This window comes from Rattus norvegicus, chromosome 11 (assembly GCF_036323735.1).
Source record: "Rattus norvegicus strain BN/NHsdMcwi chromosome 11, GRCr8, whole genome shotgun sequence".
NCBI lineage: Eukaryota > Metazoa > Chordata > Mammalia > Rodentia > Muridae > Rattus > Rattus norvegicus.
Window position 1 is genome coordinate 75419978 of NC_086029.1, and position 12883 is coordinate 75432860.

A 12883-nucleotide genomic window follows, 5' to 3' on the forward strand; every position below is an offset into this window, starting at 1 on the left:
GCTCTCGCCCCTCATCAAAGAAAGTTCTCTTTGCATCAGATGGAGACCATTAGAGAAAACCACAACTGGTCAAAGTCAAAGACCAACAGATCATGGACCACCAAGACCCAGTGCATATGTCAAAAACATAATCCTTACACCTGAGGCTTGGACAACATCAAGGAAGAGAAGTGGAGAGATTGGAAGAGTCAGAGGATCGGGAAACCTACTGTGAGGCTGTGTCTCCTAGAAATGAAGGGGATGCTACGCCCATACTACCTCAGCAATATGGCTGCCTAAATAGGACCTAACAATGACATTAGTAGACATGCCATTGTAAAAAGGAGAAATCTCTCAGGACCCCACCCCTACACAGAGAACCACAGGCAACAACTTATAATTGCTAAGAGAGGGGAAATTAGTTGTTCCCAGGAACAAGCCCCCTAACTGGGTGTCCAGTCCCGAGTGGTCAGCCCTGAAGTCAAATACACACACAGGCAAATGGACTCAGAAGGCCACATTTAACTAGGCCACATTTACACACATATGTTACAATAACAATTCAAGAAAAAGAGCCCATTCATTTGAGAAGGAATGAGTCAGGGTCCATGGAAGGGGTTTGCGGGAGGGAAAGGAAGAGGGAAATGATGTAATTGTATTTTAATTTAAAAAATGATGAAATTCTTAATTAAAATAAATTAAAAGACAACCGTGAGATTCCATCCCAGTTAGAACGCCAGTCATTAGGAAAATGATGGATGTTGGCGGTGATGTGGATGTAAGGAAGCACACACTGCTTATGGGACTGTAAACTTATCCAGTTACTATGGCAAGCAGTATGAAGGCTTCCCAAAACCTACATAGATATCCCATCCTTCCCAGACTTCTAGATCTCCATTCACCGGTCTCCAAGTCAACATCTCAGAGAGACGCTTGCGCATCAGGGTTGATTGCAACACTAGTCACGACAGCGGGGAAACAGACCAGCCTAGGTGCCCATCGATAGAGGAATACACAAGGGAAACGTGGTATTCATGCACAGTGGACCGACTCTTCTCAGCAGCTAATAACAAAGTTGTGTTGTTTCCAAAGAAATGGAGGCAACCAGAGAATTAAGCCAGACTCAGAAAGACAAATATTGTCTGTTTTCTCCTGTGGCCCTTACATATTATATACATAAAATGTGTAGGCATATAGGACATGAAAATATGCATGAAACTGTCCAGGGGACAAAGGAGAGTAAGAAAGGAGATGGCAGGGGGAAACACTCAACAGATAATACTTGCACAAAAACGTCCATATGCAGCAGTGCCACCAACAATGAATATACACCGTGGAAAACAGTTTTTAAAGAGAGGAGGAGAGAAACAGTGAAAGCGATCTCTATTTTCAGGTACTGTGAAGATGTGTTTAAAGTCAAGGACCAGACCAGTATCCACACTTGAGCAAACAATATCCATAAGAACAGGGTCTGTGGGGCAGACCTCAGTGTTCAACAGTTGTCTTGATGCCAACAAAGACCCATGGGTTTCTGTCCTACCATGTATGTCCTGCAAGCACACGAGGAAAACTCAGGTTACAGTGGTTCCTGGTCCTCCCCCTAACAGGTTCACTTCCTTGACACGCCCGTTGATGTCTCCTAGGAACTGGAAGTGGGAAAGAATTGGTGGACCAAGGGTGGTGTGGGAGGGCTGGAGGGTGGGGTGGGGAGGGGTGTTAAATTTTTGGTGATTACAAAACCTGCAGCCCACACAATCCTTCTGCTACTCTGTGTCTGGTAGCAAGCACTGTGTAGCCCTGAGTGATGCGTAATGCTCTCTTCTGCCAAGACTGAGTGTATGAGACTCAGGAACTGTTCTCTGACCTATCTGTGTGACGGCGGCTGTTAGATTGTCTCGCCAGTGGTCCACTGTCACAGTCTGCAAAGGTGACTGATGTCCTCCAGGTACAATGTCACCGTTGAAATTGTTCATCCGAAGAGAGGATGAACTTCGAGAGGATTACAACGATGGGGGCAGGACACCTACAATAGAGTGAAAGGATGGGTAGGAAAGTATGGAGGTGAAACAGTGCAGGTGCACCAAGTGAGGGGGGAGGGAGTGGGGACCGGAACACCCCTGTGAAAGGTAAGCTACCACACCTCTAGGGAGGAGATTCAGGACAAGCCCACAGCCCACAGCCCACACTAACCTAAGTTCATTGTGGGTTTTGGTGAGACAGATGCTTGGGTTAGCTTTGAAACCTCATTTTGTTTCTCTGTACCACTAGGAGGTCTTGACAGAGACTCTGTTGCGGGAAACTAAACAAGTATTGGGGGAGGGGTGCAGAAGGTAGGAAGGATAAGTTTAGCCTGCCACAAGCAGTAAGGTCTGATGGGGACAAGTTCAAAAGTGTCAAGAAGCTGGCTGAGGGCAGGCTGTGGTATGCAGAAGTGACATAACCCCACGCCCCGGCATCTAGGAGCGTAGCTCAGCAAATAAACTGTATCTCGGAGATGGCAGTTGAGCAAGGAAGCTACCATTCTTTGCTACAGAGCCTGAAAACTCTGAGGTTCTAGTGGTCAACCTGACACCCACCACGGCTCATCTCAGAAACAGGAAGATGAAAGACTTAAAGTATGAACGCAAGCCCAAAAGAGGGAGCTCAACAGAGGCAGGTTAGTAACCAACCACGGTGACACTGCCCCCCATCCCCCCACCCCCCACCTACCCACCCCATCCACCCCCATCCCCCACCCCCCACACCCCCCGCCCCCCACCTCCTCCCCGCTCCGCCCCCTCCCCGCTCCGCCCCCTCCCCGCTCCGCCCCCTCCCCGCTCCGCCCCCAGGAATGTGAAGAAGCAGAGGAACTCTGCTAAGGGAAAGAGCAGAGATACTGGGCTTTCTGCAGCTGCCTTCACGCAGAGGACTTGGAGACCGTGCAGCTGAATGAAGCAGAAAAAGTCAATTGATGGGAACCCAAGAAGCTTTGTGGCTTCGGGCCTAACCCTCTGGCCCTATGCCTGTGTGCCTGGAGCTAGTCTCACGATGCCCTATCACAGGTCCCAGCATGGATGGCGTCCCCTTTCTCCCAGTCTCAGCAGGTGGGTTCCTTTTGTTTCCTTCCCCTCCTCAGATAGCCACTTCCCTCGTGGGCCACTCCTCAAGGAGTGTTTCTCAGTCTTTTTTATTCCTGTGGGGCACACCACAGAGTATTGAAAGTAGCCTGGTGGTGGTGGTGGTGGTGGTGGTGGTGGTGGTGGTGGTGGTGGTGGTGGTGGTGGTGGTGGTGGTGGTGTTTTTCTGATCAGGATTTTATTTGTCGAACCGCACAAAGCAGAATTCAGAAATGGCAACCCTCTCCTAGGGCATTTAGTGGTAAAACACTGTCACCATCTGTCTTTCATAAGGTGTGTTCACATGCACAGATCACCAGAAAGCAGACATGGAAACTCCAGGAGGTACCTGCACCGTCTTCCTCACGCTCCTGGGAAGCAAAAGGCTTTCTGTGCCCACTTCAATAGAAACTCACCGTGAATTTCCTGTGGAGAACTCTCCCGGGCTGTTCCCGCTTTATTTGGACTCTGACCTCATAGGAAGCAATGAATATCCTAGTAAGAGCACCAGTGGAAGGGGAAGCCCTTGGTCCTGCTAAGACTGAACCCCCAGTGAACTAGACTGTTGGGGGGAGGGCGGCAATGGGGGGAGGATGGGGAGGGGAACACCCATAAAGAAGGGGAGGGGGAGGGATTAGGGGGATGTTTGCCTGAAAACCGGGAAAGGGAATAACACTCGAAATGTAAATAAGAAATACTCAAGTTAATAAAAAAAAAAATTAAAAAAAAGAACAGAATTGAAAGTTTCTCCCCATTATTAGCGCTCTCCAAAATGGGTAACAGAAGATTCAGTTTGGAAAGCCACAAAAGGTGTTTCTCATTCAAGCATGGAGCCCACACTGACACTACCTTGCTGATTATAGACCCTGCAGAGACCTAAGGAGTCGCCAATACATTTCAAAGAAAGCAGTCAGCAGGGCAGTCGGCAGGGCGCTGTGAGATGGAGGGGCAGAATGCTGGTGAAGGCACAGAGTAAAGAAACCCGAGAAAGTTTGGGTTCCATTTCCATTCAATGAGCCAGTAGCTGACCAGCTGACCGGAGCTCTTTCATAGACTCCTTTAGGGAAAATTGGTTTGGCTTCCTCTTCAGGGAGGTGGGGGGAGAACCATCGCGCTCTTTCCATTCTTCCAATCAACTGGGGTGGCAAACAGCTTTGCTGCTGTCAGCTGGAGAGAGTCAATCACTCTGAGCATCTCATCAAAGTTCCTGCCCGCGGCTGCTGGGTAAGGGTAGACAGTTTGAGTTTCTTGTCAGGGCCAAAAATGAACACAGCACGAGCCGTCACAGGCACGCCTTTAGCATCCTTCTCTGAAGGATCCAACATGCCCAAAAGGATCGCAAGGTCTCTGTCCTTATCATCGATGATGGGAAATGGTAACTTTTCTGTGGGTGCCGCACCATTTGTAAGCACTGATGTCCTTGCTCCAGGCAAGATGGTCCTCAACACTGTCTACTGAAAGAGCTATCAACTTAATATTCCTCTTGGCAAACTCTGACCCCCGCTTTGCAGCTCTGCCAAGTTCTGTGGTCCACACTGGGGTAAAGTCCTGTGGGTGGGGAAAGAGAATGCCCCATGAATCTCCCAGGGAATCGTAGAAGCGGATGCAGCCGATGGTGGTATCGACCTCAAAGTTAGGGGCTTCGTCCTCGAGAAGCAGCCGTCCGGGCATGGCGGCAGTGGTGACACTGGGAACAAGGAGGTACAGCCGCAGCAATGAGCCTAAAAGTAGCTTCGTAATTTAAAAAAGTATATGAAGAGAGATGTATCACCTGCTCCGTGCCGCCGCTGCTTCCCACACTCCCAACACAGTAGGAAGACAGAGCCATGCTCAGCTAGAGCAGTAGGCTTCCCAAGAGGTCCGGGGAGGAGTCTCGGGAGGGTGAGATAGCCCACTCTACACAGACCGCAAAGACCAATGGAGCCACCGGTAAACAAAAGGGAATCTGCTAAAGCGAAGAAAGTGTCTGTCTAAAACGGGCTGAACACCAGCATATGAAAATGTAAGAAATAAAATAAAGAGTCACAAGTCACAAGCTCAACACTCGCTAGCCCAATACTCAAGGACCCCGAAAAAGTGCTTTCCAAAATTTTCAGTGTTTTTCCACTCCTGTACCCCGCCCCACCACCACCACCACCACCACCACCACCACCACCACCACCACCACCACCACCACCACCACCACCATCATTTTGTTTTGTTTGATTTGAAACAGAGCCTCACAGAACTGTGGCCTAGAAGTTGACGTGCAGTCGCTAAGGGTAATCTTAAATTTCTGATCCTCCGCTTCCCAAATGCTTAGACTTGCAGGTTCCGCCATGTCATTTACACAGTACCAGCGATCAAACGTAAAGCTTTATGTGTACTGGACCGGCAATGTACTGCATCCCCAGACCCTCTTTTCCTTAGACTTTTGATGTGTTTTTACTATATTATATTCAATTATTTTATTATTGTTTGTCATGTTTTCATATAATTTTGTTCGTACATTTTTTCTCTGTTCCCCCCTCCTTCTCCCTCTCTTTCTTCCCCTCCTTTTGCCCCTCCCCACTCTCTTTCTCTGTTTCCTTTTATGTCCAATATGTTTCCTCCCCTCCCTCTCTTCCCCTCTCCTCTACTTTTAGTAGAATTTTTGAGTTTACCTGACTTGATTTGGGATTGTGTTGGCTTGTTCTTTTCTCCTTGAGGTAGAGTAGTTTGTTTCAGTTCATTTTTTTTTTTTTTTTTGGTTCTTTTTTTTCGGAGCTGGGGACCGAACCCAGGGCTTCAGTTCATTTTTTAAACTCCCATTTTAATTTTAATTTTCCCTTTACCTTCTTACAGCTTTCTAATTTTATTTTCCCATTTGTTTTTTTCTTTCCCAATCCTTATCCTTTTCTCTTCAACTCCAGTATTTGCTTCTCTACCTCCACTGTCCTTCATTTCATTTCTTTAACCTCGCTCGAGTCTCCCTTCCCCTTTCCCCTGTGTTCTTTTGTCCATGTCCCATACTACTTCCACTTTCTCCTGAATAATTAAAATTTACAGCATATTCTACCTTAGTTCTCCCCTTTTCTGCCTTACGCTTGCTGGCAATGTATATTTCTCTGTCTTGCTTGTTTTGATGTTGTTGGAGTTGTAAGGATATAACTCTTCACTGGAGCCATCAAGAGTGGGCTCCTGGGAGCTGGAGAGATGGCTCAGTGGTTAAGAGCACTGAGAGCTCTTCCAGAGGTCCTGAGTTCAATTCCCAGCAACCACGTGGTGGCTCCCAACCATCTGTAATGGGATCTGATGCCCTCTTCTGGTGTGTCTGAAGACAGCAACAGTGTGCTCATATACATAAAATGAAATTAAATAAAGTGGGTTTCTCACGAAGAAGAGCCCCAAAGAAAAGAAGAAATATGGAACCAACATAGGCACAAATCACCACACAGAAATGTAAGAGGGTTATGAAAAATGTGAGGAACATGACTCCCTCCAAGATCATAACTCTTTGACGACTGAATTTACACAGGAAAACTGGACAGATGAAGATTTCAAAAGTTCACTAATAAACATGGCAAAGACCTCAAAAAGTACACAGACATGTTAATTCAGGGCCTGGGAAAGAAAGAAATGTAGAGGAAAGAGTAGAAAAATACACAAGAAAGTCAGCAACAAGGAAAACTTCAGCAACGAAATTAAAAATTTGGGGGAAAAAATAGAGATGTTTGGAAAAGAGAGGGGAGCATCACCAGCATATTCTAGTGAGAACAAAGAAACAAACAGCAGAGCAAGAAATGGAGATCAAGGTAAAAAAACATATTACCAATAATTTAAAACCACAAATGAGCAAAGCCACACTCTGTAAGCCTCCTGGAATACTATCAGGAAAGCAAACCAAAGCATTCACAGACCAGGAGGAGCCACTAAAACTTAAAGGTATCAGGAATTGATTCAGTCAAATTATAGCAAAACTTCCCCAATCTAGAGAAAGGATAATACAGACATTAAATGCATCTATAACCACAAATATATACATGACTGAGAAGAACCCCTCCACGGCATAGTAGAGTCAAGATGACAGGTACAAACCCAAGAAACAGTGTCAAGGGGGGAAAGTCCCAACTCACCTGCAAAGGCAAACACATCAGAATGGCCTCAGCTCTCTCAGCAGCTGCCCGGAATGAGGAAAGGGAACTGTGTACCTCAAAGCCTCAGAACAAGTGCCTTCTGATTGTTAATGCTACATCTAGCAAAGCCACCGATTGAAACTGACGTTGAAATGAGGGCGTTGCAAGATGGGCACCGAGCCAGGGCTGCTGAAAACTCTTAAAGGAATACTTTATGCAGAGGAAGAAGGACAGTTTCCATCATGAGAGCACAGGGGAGAGTAACTTCATCAGGAATAGAACAACATGGGGAGAAAGGAAGGAATCCATTGTGTCTAACACAGTGAACCAGCAGACCCCTAATACTCATAGGAGAGAAAGAAGAGAACAAGAAAGCCAACCATAAAACCCACCAGTAGAGTCTCAGGAGCCTCTAAGCATCTCTCAACAACAAACTTACAGGCTCATACATTTGAACATGTGGTTGTTGGAACTCTTTAGGAAGGATTAGGATACGGGGGCTGGCTGGCGGAAATGTGTCATTGGGGTGGGTCTTGAAGGCTTCAGAATCTCATGCCATTCTCAGCCCCCTCCCACCCTCCCTCCTTCCTTCCTTTTTTCTCTCTTTCCGTTTGCCGATCAGGATATAAGCTCTCAGCTATTGCTCCAGCACCATGCCCATCTGCCTGCTGCCATGTTCCTCTGAGAATACAGACTTTAACTCTCTAAACCCTAAGACCCAATTTTTCTTTTGTAAGTTGCCTCGGTCATCATGTCTTGTCACAGCAATGGAAAAGTAACTGAGACGTTGGCCTCTGCGTACCACCCAAGACTGGTTAACTGGACTTAAAAAGGTATCCAGCTCTCTGATGTTTCCTAGAAACACATCTCCGTTTTCTACTGAGGTAGAGAGTCAACAGATAGAGGACAATCGATCAATAAAATGGACGTTGACCATAGATCGGCATGGCTGATGAAGTAGACTTCAAAACTAGTCCAAAGAGAAAAGGTCACTGAATAAGAAGAGGTAACAACTTATTTTGAAAATATAACTGCAGGGCTGGAGAGATGGCTCAGTGGTTAAGAGCACTGACTGCTCTTCCAGAGGTCCTGAGTTCAAATCCCAGCAACCACATGGTGGCTCACAACCATCGGTAATGGGATCCAATGTCCTCTTCAGGTGTGTCTGAAGACAGCTACAGTATACTTATATATAATAAATAAACAAATATTTTGAAAATATAACTGCAAATCGTAGGCATAAATCTTTGCAACTTACTTTTAATAAGGGTTCAACCTCTCCTCCAGCTCACCGCCCAGCAGTGGAAGAGAAAAGTTACTAGGTATGGGGGAAGTGGACCTGCTCGGCATTAGTTCTTTGGAGTGGAGCTCAATCTTCTTTGGCAGCCATTCAGTCCTGCAGCAAACACCAAATACGACTCAGCAGCAGCAGGCCAAACCTGTAAGAAGGCAGATACGATGCAGTACCTGTAGTTCAATCCTGAAGAAACTGCAAGGCTCACTAACCAGCCTGAGGTGAGGCCTCGGAAGCAGCAAGCTGCTGCAGGAACCTAGACGTCAGGAGCAGTTCATGGGTGAGTTTCTCTCAATGGTGACATTACCACAAGTTGAGTTCCACAACTCTATGTAAGGTGACCCAATACATGTGTGTTGTTAGCAAAGAATAGCAAGGTGAAGCAAACCAAGCCAAGGCTCAGTGCACATTTCCCACTGTCGGTGGGGTCACTCCCACCCCTGGTCCTTTCACACGTTTGCTATATCAAAACATCCTTTCACCTGTGTCTGCTTCAGGAAAACATTCTTTCCCGGGTCTGCTCCAGCAAAACACCCTATTACCTGTGTGCCCCAGCAAAACGTCATTTGGCATAACAAACTTTCCAAAGACACTAGAAGTTATCACTTTAGCAAATAGATATTCAGTAAATATTGGCGCTCTTGGTTCAACTAACCAGACACTAATGGGAATAAAAAGCCAGATAGCTCCCGAAGCAATATCAGTGGATGACCTCCTCTCATGTAAAGGTAAGTCACCCAAACACAAAATCAATGAACAAAGGTTAGAGTTAGACTACACCGTAGAGATGGCTGAGTGGTTAAGAGCACTTGACGCTCTTGTAGAAGATTTGAGTTCAATTCTTAGCACTCACATGGTGGCTCATAGTCATTTTTAATCCCAGTTCCAGGGGGCTGACTGCCTCTTCTGGCCCGTGAGGACACTGCATGCACTTGCTACACACATGTAAAATAAAATAAAAAATATTTTCTAATAAAAAAGAGTACGTAGGGCTGGAGTCAGAGAGGTGATGAGTAGTTAAGCACTTTTGTTGCTCTTCAGGAGGACCTCAGTTTGACTTGCATCACCCACATGTGGCTCACAACTGTCTGTAATTCTAGTTCCAGGGGAGCCAGTGTGCTCTTCTAAACTCCATGGGCACTAGGCATGCAAGTAGTGCGCAAACATACATGCAGGCAAAAGACAGGAGATGGAATGAACCTAACTAAAAAGCAGGTGTGTGAACAACTTAAATAGATCTATAGCAAGTAACATGACCGAAGGACTAATCGTCTCCTATCTAAAAGAAGCCAGATGAATTCAATGCAAAACTGTACCAAGTCTTCAAAAACATGCTAACATATATGAACTCAGAGAGGCTATGGCAGCATGCCAGGACCTGCACAGGTTCGAGCCAGATGCTGTCCCATCGCTGATATGAGGAAGTGAACATAAGCTCCCGTCTCTGAGCCAGAGACTATCTCCAAGTGACATCTGCTTATAAAGGACAAATCCAGTTTGTCCAATGCATTAACACTGGATATATTAATCACACTTGAGCACAGCCCCCCTGCCCAGCAGTAGATGGCCCACGCAAAACAAACTCAATATTTCTGTAGTCCTTTTTTAAAAAAATCTCATTGCTTTGTTTGGACATATTCTGTCTGATGGTCTTTTGCTTGTATGGGATGGTTTCCAGTTATGTGTTTTTACGGTGTGTTTCTTGTGTCTTTTTCTTTGTTTTTTTTAATTGTTTTACTGGGGGGGTCATATGTTTGTTTTCTAAAGAGCAGTAGAAAAGAGGGCATGAAGTTGGGCGAGTGGGGAAGATCTATAAGGGATTGGAGGAGGAGAAACTGTAATATATTGTATAAAATCGTTTTCAATTAAAAACATATTGATAAACAAGAAAGTACCAACACCAATTCTTCTCAAACCGTTCTGTTAAAAAGGGAGTCAAAACTTCCAAACTTCATTTACAAAGCCAGCTCTGTCCTAGTTCCAAAATCAGATGAGGATACAATGAAATGAAAAACAGTCACCATTAAACCAATTTCCCTGATGAATTTCAACAGAAAATTCCTCAAAGCATCCTTGTATAACTCAAGACCACAGTAAGATAATGGTGGATCACAGCCTTCTTGAGTTCATTCCAGGTCTGTAGGAATGATTCAACAGTGCACAGCTGGTATGAGTTTAAAATTTAATTGTAATCCCTGATAACCACCAATAAGAAAAATTAGAGTCACAAAAGGAACAAAATAGGGATTAATATGATAAATGACCAAAAGAATCAATGTAAGTACAGTAACAGAACAATTAAGGATATGAGTCCATATTCCTCATGCATGATCAATCTAAACGTAAAATGGACTAAACTCTTCCAATGGAAGAAAGTTTGTCAGAATACAAACTGTGGGCAAAGAGAACTCACTTGCTATGTTAACATCAGGCAAAATAAAATAAAGCTTAGCTCCTAAGCTGTTATAATAGACAAGTATTTTATATGAAATACCAAAAAAACTAAACTGAATACAAAGAGAGAGCAATTGTAAGTCATACATGTTTGTTTTATGGAGTTTTGCTGGCTTTACACCTGAGATAATCTAACAGATTTGAAGTGGGGGGGGAGGTAATTTTACCAAAGTGGTTGGAGATTTCAGTATCTTACTTTCAATAGTGAATGAAATGATAGAAGTTTAAACTAGTTAACAAGCACCTGCAGGTCACCAACACTTAACTCGGGAAAGAAACACCTAACGCAGGAAAACCACTTTACCCAACAAGAGCAGGCACATACCCTTCTCATGGCCTATTTCCTTAGACCACGGTACGTTAGGACACAAAGAGAGCCTCTGCACATTAGAAAAGATTGTGTCATGCAAAGACTCCTCTCAAAACACCGAAGGATGAAGCCAAGGATTAATCATGAAAACTCGAAACTCATGAACGTTTCTCAATACTTTGCCAATGCAGAATGCCTAAGGGGACGTGAGAAAGTACTTTGAGATAGGTCAAAACGAAACACGGCACACAAGAAAGCTATGGGATGGGGTTGGGGATTTAGCTCAGTGGTAGAGCCCTTGCCTAGCACCAAGGCCCTGGGTTCGGTCCCCAGCTCCGGAAAAAAAAAAAAAAGCTATGGGATGCGATAAGAACAGCAGCAAAACAAAATGTCTGGCTACAAATATCCTCATTGCAAAAGATATCAAACCAATCTTGTAATGTGTATACACAGCCATGGATTTGATGACGTGTGTCAGGAGGTATTAATGAAAAGTATATCTTTAACACTGAAGAAATGTTTTCTTTATGGTCCTTTTGCTATAATGGCTATATTTAAATGGAAAAGCAGAGACACAGTCTAATACCTTTTTCAAAGATGTACGTTATAAGACAGTTTACCAACTACCTATGCTAAAACATGGCATCCATTTCTTTCATAAGGTCTTAAATACAGCAGATCATTTAAAAATTTTCACTCAACGAACATTTTTGGGGTCTCTCCTTTGTTTTAGGCACTCATTTCTACATGGCTTCGTCTCATTGTCTCTGGATTCCTCTCTGATCCTGAACACATGGAGCTGGCCCATTCCCTCCACAGATTGACCCCAACTATTGGCCTTTAAACTTTAAATCTCTTCTCTAATTGTTAAATGCAATTAGACTTCTGGTAATAGATTGCCTGACCTCACAGGGCATTATTTAAGGTTAACTTCAGATGAGGCGTGCAAATCTTAAAACCTACTGGCCGCTGGCCACCACTACCAAGTGCAACTTCTCTATTTGTCAAACTATTTCTTCTGTTGTGTGCCCACGCTGTGGAACTTGGTTTGGCCTTCTCTCACTAACACTGTTTCTGCTGTGAGACCACTGGGCAGGATAGCTGTAGAACCTATTCTCATTGGCTCTTCCTGCTGTTCCTTCAGCCATAGTCCATCCATCTAACTCAGCAAGAAAGGGCCTCACATGCCACGCAGGATGACTGGAACAAGGCAAAGCCAGACCCCAAAGCAGTGAGAATTGAATATTTAGTGACAGTAGTAGCATACCCTTTTAGGTGTGGGACCCTCATGTCGTTGGTGGGAGTTAAAGGAATGGTTCCTGAGAGAACTTAGTTCCCACACTACCTGAACCTGCTTGGGAAAAAAAAAAAGACAAAACAAATAAACAGAACGGTACAAGGGGAGGAACAGCTCTAGGCACCAGTGAAAACCGTGAGGCCTCATTGCTAGGCTGTGACAAAGAATCCAGATTGCCCGCCTACGGGATTCACCTCTTGTCAGGAGACAGTGTCATGGGCAGTCTTCCTTTGTGATAGTGATTGTTGCCCAGTCATCGGCCAGATTCATCCATCTCCCTTAGGCTGTCACAGCAGAGATGGAACAAAGCCCAACAGAATCACAAGGTCATGGAAGGTTGCCTAGACAACCAAACCCAGG

The 12883-nt window shown here is 45.0% G+C and overlaps 1 pseudogene; it reads right to left on the reverse strand.

Moving 5' to 3' along the window:
* Positions 1 to 3253: 3253 nt before the first annotated feature.
* On the reverse strand, positions 3254 to 5008 carry Prdx6-ps3 (peroxiredoxin 6, pseudogene 3; annotated as a pseudogene).
* Between the last annotated feature and the right edge of the window lie 7875 nt (positions 5009 to 12883).